This window comes from Mytilus galloprovincialis, chromosome 10 (assembly GCF_965363235.1).
Source record: "Mytilus galloprovincialis chromosome 10, xbMytGall1.hap1.1, whole genome shotgun sequence".
NCBI lineage: Eukaryota > Metazoa > Mollusca > Bivalvia > Mytilida > Mytilidae > Mytilus > Mytilus galloprovincialis.
In genome coordinates this window covers 16,331,886-16,345,987 of record NC_134847.1, presented here as the reverse complement: position 1 = coordinate 16,345,987, position 14,102 = coordinate 16,331,886, and the positions used below count along the sequence as shown (strand labels likewise).

The window sequence follows — 14,102 nt, the reverse complement described above, 5'->3', positions numbered from 1 at the left end:
TAAATCCCTGGTATTTCAGTAATCAACCATCTTTGAATTTAAAAATGCACGTAAAATTTAATTTTTATCAATGGACATAGACGTCAAAGTGGACCTTAAAATTCAGTGCATTTGGTTTCTTTAGTCCATAATCATTCTACCTATCTAATATCTGTTTAGAATTATATTTCGTTTGATCTTTAACAAATGTTTCACTTTAAGTAAAGCAAGGAATCATCTGTCATTTCCAAATGCATTTAAGAATCCCCTTTCATTCCATTTACATGTATTTGTATTTGATAAAGACCTATTATTCAGCATTTAATCCCTAAAATCCCATACTCTTAAATTTGATTGGCACTTTACCCGTTTTGTGTAAAACCTTGTAAATAAAGATTCACTTTTTACCCATCCTTGATTTAAAGTGAAGGCCATTGAAAGCTTTTTGATAAGAATTTGACATTCTCTCGATCCCGTCATAAGAGGTTTTTGTTGCAGGGACATGCTAAATTAAATATTTATCTCGTGTCAGTTTTGTTTGGTCAGGTTTGTGTTACTACATATACTCTATTTGGTTATATACCTATATACACCACATGTCAAACTTATGACCCTATACATTGTAATATGATACGTAGGTCTTCAACTGTTTCTTAATTTTACCTAGCATACAGTACTATTTCATTTTTACCGATGTAGAACTGAAATAGAGGCTTTATTCAAGCAAGTACGACTTGTGTATTATGCGAGTAAGCATGTTGGGATTTTGAGATTTTGGCGATCACAGAGAAGTTTTATAATACCATGGTTTAGACGAAAATGATAATCTGGAAAATCAGCGTCGATATTATTAGTTTCTTGCAAACATAAACAGTCCAAAAGATAGACTAGAGTAAAGATCACCAGGCCTTGCGTTCACAAAAAATTCAAGCGCGATTGCTGTAATCAAACTCTACGGAAGCGTATTAGGGACATATAAAAAATGAAATTGGCAGTGAACTTTTTTTTCAAAGTCAAAAATTTGACATTTCAAATCTCGAAATTTTTACGTAAAACTCAGAAATCAACCAATCAAAATTCTGGAGTTAGTGTTTTCAGCACTAATTTTGTTCTCCGAGTAATGGGCAAAGTTTAATGACTGAGAGCTCTGATTGTTTTCTATCGGCAATGCAACCAAAACTAAAGAAGAGCGTCTGTTCAACAGTACAAGATATATGATAACGCATCTACTTCCTAAATGAAAACAATGAATCGATCGCTTATTTACGGATAGTAATACGCTCTCTGTTAGTTGAAATATACATGAAATAACGTGAATATAATCATCGGGAATATGTCAAACTTGAACGTTCTTTTTACGCGAATACACCGGCAAATTAAGAAATCGCGAAATTGTTTTTCTGCTAAAATTCGTGAAATTGATTTCCAGTTTTTCTCAAGCAATAAATTCTATAAATGATACGCCGTATGGTTAACAAGTCTGCTGGTTTTTCGGTAACTGAACTCGCGTATAAATAATCCATGACACCTTAACATTTCCAGTAACATTATCACTGACACGTTTAAGAGGTCACGCAACTAAGAAAAAAAAAAAAAAAAACAGAGGTACAAATGTCGTGTTCAAACTGTTTTCCCAAGCTTCATTCTCAAAAAAACTTTTTATAGACCGCTGACCCATAATATTTATAGATCTTGATGAGAGATTATAGTCTGAAGATAAAATATAAAAAAAATTGAACATATGTTTATTGAACGGGGACAAATCCATCGGTGTTTTACTTTAAAGAGATGATCAACAGGGTAATTTTACCTTTTACATGATTTTAATACAATTCGAAAATGTTACAAGAATTAAACAAAAATCGGAGACTCGCTATTTCCAAATCAGAGTCACTCGATCTGTTACTGTATAGAAGAAGAAGAATTTGCTTTATTTCCATAAAATGGGCTCACAAGGAGCATAATATAATATCATTCTAATATTATTATTTTTATATTAAAATCAAGTACATAGAGACAATTATATTGTAAGATGAATATGATAAATAAATAAAAAAAAATTACTGACATGGCGGGTGTATGTACATAATTTACCCTTTGAGGTAGCTGAGTTCATATTATCGATATGAGAAGATGTTGTATGAGTGCCAATGAGACAACTCTCCATCCAAGTCACAGTTTGTTTTGGCCGGAATCTAAAGTTTTCTCGTGTTGTCGGTTTTACGACTTGCGATTTTTCAATTACCTCATCGTATTTACTTGTATTATATTTTCCCGATTCCATTTTGAATATAAAAGGCTTGTTTAAAAATAAATAATCGTCTATCTCAATCTCTTATCAAGATATCATTTAGATTATTAAATTTTCTATAAGTACTTAGTTTATATCATTTTCACAAACACTCAAATAACAAAAAGACACGGCTATCATACAAAGTCATCTTAACACTTTAAAAACTAGAGATACCCGAAATCTATAATTTTGTTTTCGTGATTGGGTAAAAACATCCGACTATTTACTTATTCGGTTTGAAATCTACACCATGATTTGACAGCATAAACGCTATTTTAACATAAAAACGATAGAACGTTTACATAAGAATGTATTATAAGCCTTCACGACATGGAGATGCAAAAATTAAACAGTTGAAATGTTTACATCCTAGGGCGATTTAGATAAATGGTAGATTTTAATGAAGTTATACCGATCACTGTTTGTCACTTGCGCAGTATGCAAAAATACCGACGTTAAGACCAACTGTGTGATGTAATATTTAATATTCACAATGCAATCGTTCCTTTATTCAGAAGTTGTTCGCTATAATGTTTTCCTATTGTCAAAGACACAAGTCAAGACGACCCGTCCAATCCTTCTCATGTAAACGAATTATAAATACACAAGAGTTAATATTAAATTATATTTACAAACTTAAGTTATATGACACTAATCTTTTATCAACAAAAAAGTTTATAATTGGAGAACGAATCGATCATTTGTCGTAGGGCACGATATTATCTGCTCTTCAATCTGAAAATGATAAAACCATAGGAGTTTGCGCATAGCTACCGTATATTTGCATGCATTAAGGAATAAATGTCTTTGCACCTATTTTATCTCGAGCAATTTTCAAAGTAATAAGATCTTTATTTTTATCAGAATTTTGTTTTTAAAAAACTATCTATAATATAATTTCCGTAGAGCATGCTAGTATTGCATGAATATCTAGCACTGAACATTATTTACAACCTACACTTGATAAAACTGCCAAACATATTTCTAAGTAGAACTAACAAATTGCTCGAAAATAAGTATATGCATATATGTCACATCTTATAATTTTCAATTTTTTTATGTTATTTGCTATTTAAGCGTTCATGACAATAGAACGACGAATCTTTTCAGGTCTGTTTTAGGAAATTGTTTTGCACTTAAATAAAACCGGCGTACATTTAGACCGTGTCGAAAGAACGTATACAAAATACGGCATACATTCCATCAAAGATCTTATGCATTGTTTATTTATGGAAATGGTATATCAGCATTTATAAGTATACATTCAGAAGTCTATGTATATGTTTATATGAATAAACAATATTAATACAAGAGGGTCAACATGGTGTCAATGTAATAGTACACATAACAAAAGCTTTAAATGAAAATTTAGCGAACTTGGTAAACAAAAGGAGGTACAACCGTTTGGGATAAACAAAAACTAGGAAAGATAAATAATAAGTATAATACAACTCCCTGTTAGCATATGAATTAATACTTTAATATGTATAAAGTATGTAGCAATTGCAATGTAAAGTTTATGTAGTGCATAATAAATTACAAAACTACTACCAGCAAGCGGTCCATTATTACATAATGTGGATTTTCAAAATAAATAATTGCATTTGAAAATATAGAATTTTTGTATTGACTTTTATTTGGCCTTGTTCCTTGTGTAAACATTACATATCATCTAGATAAATATATTCATAATTATAAGGTTTGCCACAATTTTTCCACCACACCCTTTATTATTAACAGCTGAAAAGAAAAATTTAACATTTACACTTCAAACAAAGTTATTCTGTTATTAGCATTCCAAAACACTTCTCAAAGAGTACACTATGTTATTAGTTCGTGACACAATACTTATGACTTTGCTGCGTCTAAAATAGTCGTTATACAAAACGACCAGCGAAGTTACAAGATATGCACAAAACATGCTTTATGATCATTTCAAGAATGATATGAATAGTAGAGTTATTCTAAGATTCTTTTTGATCTTTTTTCTGTTATTAAAAGAAGTTGTTCTTCCAAGTAAGCCTTTGTTAGCGACGTTATTCTTGTTAGTAAGTCTTTGTTTGCGATGATATTCTTGCATACTAGCAAAAATGTTTACACATGAATAAAATCATCTTCTTATCCCACCTCTCCATTTCTCGGATATTGGAACCTTTGTTTTGCGTTGAAGGCAAACATGATTAGAAGAAATAAATGAATTGACAAATATGTTAGCTGTGTTTGGCAAAATATGCAATTTTGGGTCTTCAGTGCTCTTTAACCTGGTTCTTTATTTGCTCATTTAAGTTTTTTTTATTCGAGCATTAGACGTGACGTGTGTTTGGCGTTCACAATTTTATGCCTGGTAGCTAGGACGAGTTTATTGATAAAACTACAGCAATATTTTATATCACATTCGTGCATCTTTTTTCTGTTTTGATGTATGCAATGAATTTTTATCTGATTGTTTTACTTTTCACATGTTCAGATGATTGCATTACTTCAAAGAGCCCATTTTTACAACTATTGATTACTGTGCATATATGTAAACCGGGTATCTTTGATGCGATTCGAGTGCCATTAACGAGTCTTATGTACACGAAACGCGCTTCTGTTGTACAAAACAATATGCATGGCATCTTTGATTTTTTTCACCACTGTTTAAGACCATTTGGCATTGACTGTTCTATTGTTTGTAAAGAACACTTGAAACTGATCACACGAATTGCGTAAGACAACAACCTAAATAATCAAACGAAACCAACTAAAAACATCTAAAGGGCAACATATTTTCTTCAGGAAGTCACATCTGCCAACCTTAAATCGCTCGGAGTGCAGATTCATTTTGAATAATTTAACCGCGACTTCAAGAAAAAATACCAGCAGACGTATATCAAAATTACTTTAAAGTATACTAATAGTATGTTGTCCATATTAACCAATGACATGCATGCACTGAATCAGTATTAAAGAATTATATCGAATTAAACGTTATTATAATTATTCTTTTTTATTTTGGGAATTTTCACTGCCCGTTCCTTTGGATTATATTACTATCGATAATAACGTCCGTCGCCAGGTGTAATATTTGGTATTCGACTGGTATTAAGACAGATTAAAAACAGATTAAATCCAAATTACTTCAGATTTAATGAACTGTTATTCAGGTGTTTGATTGTTCTTAACGCTTGACGCTGATCACGCGAGATTAATTAACCGTATGGGTAGAAAACCAGGACAGTCTAATCCGATATCACGGCATTCCTTTGTAAAAACCTTCATTTAAAATACTAATCTTATGACATAAGAAATGAAAACCAGTCTATTATATACTATAGTAAAAGGAATGTCAAGAGGGATTTGTGCTACTTTTAGAATCAATGATCATAGAGTAAGAATGACCAGCTGTCTCCATACTTCTAACATTGTGTTTTTCATTTTCCCATAAAATGTAATAGTGTTGAAATTGTCTTTGTCAATATACCCTGCTTTACGTCCAGTGATAAATATCACATACTTTGAATGTGAACTTTATTTTGTATTAGGTCGACACGCCTTAATCTAAATTTGCTTGTTCACAAAGTAATAGGACGCAATAAGACATGTCAAAATATACCCGGTCACAAAATAAAAAAGCGAAATCATCAAGACATGTACCATATCCGGTCACATGATTCTGCGTCGTCGATTGTTATAGTATGCGTCAAGGACAATCACTTGTTTGATACGTCTGATTACCAGATAACATGTCCACTGCTTTCGACCTAAACGAACCATTTCTTCCTCGAATGTTTTTTGCAAATTGGACAGTTTTGCATAAAAAACCATAAGATTTGTTTTCTGACTGAACAGGAATTGATTATTTTATTGGGTTTTGTGTTGCTCAGTTGTCTATGTTATATTTTTAAAACTGGTAATATCCCGAAAACGAGTCAAGAACGCTCAATAACTCACGAAAAAGTATTCATATCTAACCGACTGTGTACCTATAATTATCAGATATAACCACAATAGATTGTATTTTGTACGTAGTTGCACTGAATTATACAAAACATAACTCATAATTATTTAATTAAATATATATTGGGTGTGACCTCTCGAAAATGAAATTGAGTTTTGAAATACAAAGAATAGCGGTGTCGGATCCAAATATGGAACATAATTATATTTACTTATCTTAGTTGTTATCGTTTTTGAGAAAATGTCATTTTCTGCAGATATATATTTATATGTTGAATAATACAAACATGCTTCAATTTTATTTTTATAATTTTCGATAATTGTCATGATTCGAGACTGACACTTAAAAATTAATTAAATGAAAATAGATTGAGAAATATTTATATATTATCTCATAAATTTACATTGCATATCGCAATTTGTTTGTTCTGTCTAGGGCATACTTATGGAGAAAAGTTGAAACTAGCACCACTTAAAGAAAACATTTATTTTTGTATTTTTTAGTATTATATATAACTCAAGTGCATGGTTGTCTTTTGTTGATATCTGTCGTATTAGGTTTTTATTCATGTCGAGGCCTTTTATATATAGCCGACTATACATTGTGTTTTATTTACTTATTGTTTAAATCCGCGTGGTGACCTATAGATGCTTGCACCTTCGTCATTTTTGCTATGATGGGTAGTTGTCTCATTGTCAATGACCTATAGATGCTTGCACCTTCGTCATTTTTGCTATGATGGGTAGTTGTCTCATTGTCAATGACCTATAGATGCTTGCACCTTCGTCATTTTTGCTATGATGGGTAGTTGTCTCATTGTCAATGACCTATAGATGCTTGCACCTTCGTCATTTTTGCTATGATGGGTAGTTGTCTCATTGTCAATGACCTATAGATGCTTGCACCTTCGTCATTTTTGCTATGATGGGTAGTTGTCTCATTGTCAATGACCTATAGATGCTTGCACCTTCGTCATTTTTGCTATGATGGGTAGTTGTCTCATTGTCAATGACCTATAGATGCTTGCACCTTCGTCATTTTTGCTATGATGGGTAGTTGTCTCATTGTCAATGACCTATAGATGCTTGCACCTTCGTCATTTTTGCTATGATGGGTAGTTGTCTCATTGTCAATGACCTATGGATGCTTGCACCTTCGTCATTTTTGCTATGATGGGTAGTTGTCTCATTGTCAATGACCTATAGATGCTTGCACCTTCGTCATTTTTGCTATGATGGGTAGTTGTCTCATTGTCAATCTTACTACAGCTACATATTTTCATAAATGCTATTTAATAGATGCATAACACTAAGTGATTTTCGAATTCAATGGACTCATCATACCTTCTAATTTGAGAGTCGTACTTAGCTGACTTATGTCAAACTTACGTCAATTTAATATGTACTTTGCAACCTAGTTCTTTGAAAGTATTTGATAATTATACCTTTCACGTTTACAAAATACTCAGAACATATCATCGTTTTTCTGAAAAGATGAGTTAATCATAACGTTAAGAAATTATATAATTTCTATAAAAATACACCACTAGATATAATAAACAAAAATATAGGTGATCTATAATCAACAAGAAACATACAACCTATGTAAATAATAAGAGTCCACGGATTCAAATAAGTTTTGATGTCATCAGTTGTAAATCTTTCAAGAGGAAACCTTTTATCATTTAGTCATACATTCAATTTATAACTGATATGCAGGTAGAGCAGAGGGTGGAAAAGGCCTTTTCCGTGACGCGTCAAGCTCCCCATTTCGCTGCCGTTGCGCGCCTTCTGATTTTATAGAAATGTATCACATCGTATTTTTGTACCGTACGCGTCAAACGTACAAAAAAAATATGACTAGGCCTATTTAAAAAATAAACTGTTTACCGATGATTTTCAGATTAGGTTACCCCGTTCCCACCCTCATAGAAGTGTCACAAAAAAACTGGACCAGATTAGAACTGAAATATTCTGCGGGGAAACGATATCTTTCACTTCTTCGTCCTATATTTAGAGGGATTAGCAGATATTTGCGAGACATAATACTTCTGTTTGATTCGAATTCATTCTTTTATTTTCTCCGAGTCATTTCAACAATGCACATTTTAAACCGGAAAGTAAACATACATCTAGTACAATTTATTTTCAACGTTTATCATTTGATTTTCACGGTAAGGTGAAGGAATTTCTTTGAGATCGGCACGTTGCACTTGTAGACTACTTGTGAAATGCTACGGCGATCGAACGAAAAATTTTAATGACTCAATTAATACTAAACTTTGTCCTACTTATTTGTTTAAAAATCCCGCTTAATGATGAGAATATATATATACGTACGCATATCTTAACAAAATGATGTAAAGATAGATGTTCAAATATGTTAACATAGCGGTTTTGCAGTTTAAGGAGGTAGACCTAGGTTAAGGGAAATAACTCTTAAAATCATCAGTACGTTTGTGTCAACCATTTTCAAAAACATATTCTAAGCTTCTAGGTTACATAGACTATTTTCAATCTGTTTCAAGTAAATGCTTAAAATACATTGATGAACTTGACTTTCACAAACGCTTGACTGATTTAAAGAGTTATCTCCCTTAACCTAGGTCTACTTCCTTAATTTGAGCAATTAAATCAATTAGATCTATAATTTCTGAATACTTCGTACTAAATTCTATTCATGTCTTTCAACAAATAAGAAAAAAATATCGAATTTTAAAAGTACTCTTGTTTTATTATAGGGCGTAGCTGTTAATGTTAAAAAAAAAACTCATAATCGATTCGATCTTGTGTTTTTGGTGATTCTCTTTAGTATATATGTACTAGTGTATGAAGATTGATATGTACAACGAAAATAAAACTGACTGTTTTACCAATTAGCTTAATTGGTTTTGAATTATTGTGGGAATGAGACTATGTTGCCACGTCCCGTTTGTGTGTGTGTGTTTGTGTTTTTTTTTTATCTTTTGTGCATATGTTGTGCTGTTACACCACTGTCCCATGTTAAGACGAGGCGGGTTGGGCGCCAGCAAACATGTTTAGCCCGTCACATTTTCTATTTGGGTGTCCCAGGCCAGAAGCCTGTAATACAGTGGTTTTTATTGTTGGCTTGTATAATGTTTGTTTTTCATTTATTATTTTGTACATTAATCGTTAGTTTTCTCGTCTGAATTGTTTTCTATTAGTAATTTTTGGGGCCTTGCATAAGTTAACTGACTATGCGGTACGAGTTTTGAACATTATAGAATGCTGTACAGTAACCTATAGTTGTTAACTTCTATACTATCTGGTCTCTGGTAGGGAGTTGTCTCATTAGCAATTACACCACATCTTAGTGAAGATCAGAACACTAATTTTTACATTTTTTTTAAGTGTAGCAGTTTATTTAAAACTGAAGAACTAAATCAGATTACGAAATGACATTCTAAATTCAATGTATTATAGACAGTATATAACTATATACCGTATTTACGCTGTAAGATTTATAACAGGTCACTCAGACCACGAAGACATAATATGTTGATTGTGAAGTGTTGTCTGAAGACCACAATCAGGTTTTCACCCATACAGACGACTACAAAGAACCCTATTTATTTTATTGTATTGACACGCGTTCGTAAATTATTTTTATAGAACGATATGTTTTGATAACACTTGTTTTGAACATAGAAACTTGAGACATATCTTTGTTGATTTGTTTTAGTATAGCTGACTATATTTAGTTACATACATATTTTATAATGACAGTATTGTAAATATAAATTTAATAGTGCCAATAAATGTACGAATATCGGTCCCGTTACAATATATTTCCATAAATAAAGCGCACATTAAAAAAATAGTGTTGAAAACAATTCAACCTGTGATTTTTTTGAACTAATGATTTTTTTTAATCTTTTTTAACCTTATACGTTCCAACTGAATCAACTTCTGTGTATATAGCAGTTTTCGATTGAGAAAGCAAGCAATACCGTTCTTTCCTATGGTCTTTAATTTGTTGTACGGTATGATATATGATTTTCACCATTAACCATTCATTTCTGTTATTTCGTAAATAACTTTAATAAACTCAATATTAAGATATTTAAGTTACTTCCAATATGCGCGCGACATTTAACGTATCAAACAGTAAAATCACAAAAATACCGAACTCCGAGGAAAAATAAAAACGGGAAAATGAACTGCTCAAACACATCCAACGAACAACTGTCATATTCCCCGGACTTGGTACACACATTTTTAAACGCGTTGTGACAATAATTCAATAAATACAACAGTTCCGTATAGTTCATTTGATAATAGAAAAAGGAAGATGTAGTATGAGTGCCAATGAGACAACTCTCCATCCAAGTCTCAATTTATAAAAGTAAACCATTATGAGTCATGGTACGGTCTTCTACACGGAGCCTAGGGTATCACAAAATAGCAAGCAGGTACCAGTCTTGAATTACAACTCCAGTTTCCGCGCATGTCAAAACAGGGAGGAAAACAAAATAGTCTATTTTTTCTGATTTTTTTTTATGGACTCATTTTTTTCTGTTTGATTATAGGTTTATGCTGAATTGAAGCATATGTATAGAGTAAAAAAAAAAATCTTGTATGTTTTTGGGGATATCAATCAAGGAAAGTGGAAGGATATCATGTGTTTTGGCAGTGGTGCGGCATAGTAAAAACAGCAAACAGAAAGTAGAAATAAAAATGTTTTGACTTCAGGGTTACGTAACTTTTTATTCTTCGTGGCTTGACCCACTTTTTTTCAATTAAATCACAATTTCACAAAAGTACATACATGATATGATCATGAAATTTTTTTCTATGTAGCATTTTTTATTTTTTTATTTTCAAAGATCAGCTGTTTTGCATGTAAGCATATGGAGCAGTTAATTACAAGACTGCAACTTATAAAGTGCCTCAATAATTACTAGTGTAAAACCATTCAAACGGGATAAGTTTACAAATAATGCTGTCAATGTTATATTTCTTTGGGAAAATACACAAAAAAGAAGTGTACTTTGATACCTCTTTTAAATCTCAATCAATTAATATATCATAAGTACATTTATTAGAGTAAGACATTCGCATGAATTATATTAGTTTAAAATGTTTTCATGCAAAAGTTCATATAACTATAATATATTGATATAGTTTCGTTTGATTTATATTCTCAAAAACGTCAGTCTTGAATATAATAAATATTTAACCCTGAGCATATACATATTATTAGTTATTTTAATGTATTTTTAAATGATTTAATCGAAATACAACACATTTCTCATTCTTCAAAGACTTTTTAAATTTCATTGCAAATTATTCACTTAGAGTTTATAAATAATAAATATCAAATGATGCGCTATTGAGTTCAGATATATGTTACGTAAAATGCGTTCGTCAAAATATAGAAGCAATTAAATTTAAGAAATTAAGTGCACCCAGACAGCGTAATGAATAGTTTACATTTCATCAAAACTTTGGCTTTGAATAAGACATAAGCACAGATTAATAGGTAAGATATACTTCTTTTATCAAAATTATTAAATGGCGCGTAAGTTGTTTGTACGTAACGACAACACTTCCTGTAAGTGAAGGTCAAAGAACGTCGCATACATAAGACTAAGAGTCGAGTTGACTTCAAATTAAGTCGGAAATTCTAAATATTGTTTACTTCTAGTGATTCTACCCATAGATGTAATACATAGATGGGTATTACATCTATGTTCTACCACAGTAAAATGGAATCAATTTACATTATATAATAATGTCGGGTTTACAAAAAAGGAAAATGCTTTATTGGTGTTTTAATGGCAGTTTAAGTTCTTGACGAATTGACATCCAAGAACTGTGAATTTCATACAGTAACAAATAACAAACACCAACGTAATGAGTATACCTTATGAGTAGGGTTCTTGACGGATTGTCCAGGTCATTAAAACATCTGACAGTAGGAATATACATCATTCGGCCGGATTTATTTCCTACTGTTAACAAATAAAACTTTCGAGTGATATAACCTTTGACCTGTTCGGTAGTTTCTTTCATGTAACACACTAGATAAACTTCTGTTTTCTATGAAATATTTGCTGAAGAAGTTTCAGTAACAGGCTCTTGACGCTTAATGACATGTACCATCAGAAAGTGAAGAGCGTGTTATTGAGGAGAACATTCAGTTTCAGATATGCAATACACAAATTCTTTTCTAATATATTTGATGATGAATGACAACAACAGAAATTTTATTAATGAAACGGAACGGAGTTTGCAGAATGATTTAATTTTCTTATGTGAATTGACAATTGCCAATCAAGAATGTAATTTTTTGTTAGTATATTCAATGCGTTTAAAAATACAATTGAAACTATGTTAACAGATTACATCTTGGCAAATGTTTTATTTTGTTCTCGTTATTTTTTTCCAAAAGTACGTTTTATAAAGTTTTTAGTGTCTAATAGTTTCGCAAATAATTTACGGAGACTGATTTAACGCAGAAAGCTAGTTTAATTTTACTTTGATAACAACAACCTAAAGTCATCGCAATCCGCAATCACATTATACACTTTCAAGGATTTTATTTTTCATGCGGTTTGTCTTTTCTTTTGATTTGTTTATTTTCACTTGTTTTGCCTCGATTTGCTATTGTCCTTTTCATTTTATTTTATAATTTCCATTTCAAATCTTTGCATTCGGTATTTTCTTCCTGTTGTCTGTAGTTGGTGATTATAATATAGCTGTATCAGTTCTATTCAGTTGGTCCCCTTAACGTCGTTGCATGCGCAATTCATTAATTTTGGCCCGAATAGATACTTTGACATCGAAGACCTATATTAAAAGATCCGTTTTATATTTTCAAGATTACTTACAAAAATAAAACTCTCAAATATATAAACTATTTTCTTAATATGCAATTCAAGCATTAAAACGAAATATCGGATTACGCAATGTTTGCGTTCAAACATGCTATTAATGTAAATAATAGTGTGTTGAAAAAAACTTGAAAGTATGCTTTTCTTATATAGTGTCTTCGTATATATACTAACTCCGCTCGTTTTAGGCATAAGACCTACAGTACGGTGACCGAATAAAACGATGTAATGTGTAGTATGTTTACACGTAACTTCATACATTTATTAATGTGACAACACGAGTTTCATTAAAAATCACTTTCATTTTAAAGTTTTAATCGTTTAGAATATCACTTCATTCATAAAATATGATGAATAAAGACGCCTATATCATTTCCTTGTAGTTACATGAATTCGGTTTAATGTTTTGTAACAAGTATCACCCGTAAACGTCCGCTTTGTTTGCAAATTGTCTACACGAAACTGAAAAATGTAAAATGCATGTGTGTGTGGGCTACTCTTATTTCCGTAATAATTTTTGATTTAGGAATGGATCCACAACAACAAGTCTTGATATCGTCTGTGAATAAGATATGCATGTGAAACAATTTTTGTATGTAAATAAGATATGCATGTGAAATGAGTTTGTATTTCAATTTGCGACAACTTTTTAATATTTTTAACACCACAATGATCCTTGGAATTCAACTTTTATACTGGGTAGCACTCAATATCTTTGTTGAAAGGTCTTAAAAAATCGGTGGTGCCCCGATATCAAAAGTGTTCTGTTTGTAAGAGGTGTTCTGTGTATCTTTGATTGCTCCATTGGTTGATAACGTTTAATGTTACCTATTTGCACGGACTTCTCCTTTCTTGGAGTTCGTTATATTTGCTATACTTTTTAAAAAAATATCTCAGTGTTCTAAAAAAGGCATAAATTATATAATGTTTGTAGTATTAAAAACACATGATTTTCTCATAGAAAGTATATATGGACATGTCTATCAGAAAAGTAAAGATATGTTTCTCTTATATGAAAAGAAACCAAAACACCT

General features: G+C 31.5%; 1 protein-coding gene across 7 annotated transcripts in view; it reads left to right on the top strand.

Moving 5' to 3' along the window:
* Positions 1-14,102, top strand: part of LOC143049921 (spondin-1-like) — an 80,844-nt gene that overhangs the window by 22,554 nt on the left and 44,188 nt on the right. The window lies entirely within an intron of this gene.